The 1587-nt window shown below is 43.2% G+C and overlaps 1 long non-coding RNA gene across 1 annotated transcript; it reads left to right on the top strand.

The window, feature by feature from the left end:
- The first annotated feature begins 217 nt into the window (after positions 1-217).
- On the top strand, positions 218-1176 carry LOC137453199 (uncharacterized). Its single transcript, XR_010990287.1, has 3 exons — positions 218-297; positions 557-642; positions 985-1176. It is a non-coding gene; the product is annotated as an uncharacterized lncRNA (long non-coding RNA).
- The last annotated feature ends 411 nt before the right edge of the window (positions 1177-1587 follow it).

Genomic DNA, 1587 nt, shown 5'->3' with positions numbered 1-1587 from the left:
GTGGTCATGCAATTAAAGTCCATATTCTAATGCATTGGTTCAAGAGGACTAAATAAAGAGCAAATAAGCAAGGTCATCTCTAATTCATCCTAACTTTTGACTGCTCTCATACAATAATAACTCCTTTAGTGTACTTTGTACACACTCAACAGATGGAAAGGGAAGAAATTCCGTCACCTGTTACCACTCTGACGTGACACCGCTAAGGCGATAACCTCCAAGGTCACTTCACAGACCCTGCTGCTCCCAGAGAGAGAACAGCTGATCTCAGCAGCCCTCCACAAAGGCTCAGGAGAGGTGGGTGCGTGGGGCTATGCTGGTGGGATGAAGGGGTATTGAATGCTTTGTAGAGCATATTGGTGTGTTGTGGCTGTCAATCTAGATAAAAAGCTTGTTAATCTTCTTCCACCCACTGAATGTTTTCCTTCAGCATATAAATGACCAGTGGTATCACTTCAGAGTCAAAATGGCAAGGACCAAAACTTAGGATGGGAACCATACAGTGTTTTGATGGTGTGGTCTTAAACATCCCTTAATATTCTCTCCCAACTCCCAGGCTGAGTATGATGCTCATCAGGAACCTGCAGCCCACAATTCTGTCACTTCCAAAGTGGCTGGCAATTACCAGAGGGCCCAGAGGAGGTGAGAACAATTGTAAAATGCCTGTATCTTTGGGTTTTGAACAAACAGCTCAGAGTTAGCATTAAAAAGACCTTTAGATTTTGTCACTAATGATGTCATTCTGGTTATGTATCTGTCAAGGCTGGGTAGTCCTCTAAAGGAGTGACAGGCACTCTCTATTATCCCATGTCCCTTCCCCATGAGGAGGGGAAAGGCAATAAGGGAGAGAGACTGATGGGTTGGAAAAGAAAGCTAAACCAGCTTTAGTGAAAATTGTAACAAGAAAATTAAATATATACAAAATATTGAGCCCAACCCCACTAACGACCATCACATCACCAACACCACTGATGTTGTGGGCAGGCACTGGCGAAGACCCAGACTCAGTGAAAGATGGAAACCGGATTCAGGAACTGGATTCTGGAACTGGATGCAGCAACTCATGGGTAAGGATTGAAAGCAGAATGAGCAGGGTCCTCCTTGGACATCAGCAGTTGAAGAGGAAGCTTGACTATTGTCATTCCTCAGCTTTATACTGTGTATTATTTATATGGAATGGATTATGTTGATGATCAGTTTAGGGTCACCTGGCATGTCACCTGTCTCCTACCTGGAGATGTGACCTCTTACTTTCTGCACCCCAAGATAAATAGTACACAAGATTTAGCAGTGACCTTGGTCTGCGTGGGAGCCTTTTTGCCCATACTAACCCTTCATAGTAAGTATAAACATGGAGTGTTATCACTTGCAGAAGCAGACACTGTCTGCAAAAACATGCCATTAACTTCAGAAAGTGCCATCACTTAGGAGAGAGTGAGCTGAAAGTAAAATTGCTGAACAGATTTGGTTCTCTTCTAACTGAACCAGGATAGTATCATGTGGAAAGAGGGTTGTTTTCAGATAGCTTTGGAAAGCCATAGGGAAGATTTGCCTTTGCTCGAATTAGAGAAACCTATGTTTTGTCTT

This window comes from Melanerpes formicivorus, unplaced genomic scaffold, assembly GCF_026170545.1.
Source record: "Melanerpes formicivorus ecotype bairdi unplaced genomic scaffold, bMelFor1.0.p_v2 SCAF_62, whole genome shotgun sequence".
NCBI lineage: Eukaryota > Metazoa > Chordata > Aves > Piciformes > Picidae > Melanerpes > Melanerpes formicivorus.
The sequence above is the reverse complement of the archived record's forward strand: the minus strand, read 5'-3'. Positions and strand labels throughout refer to the sequence as shown.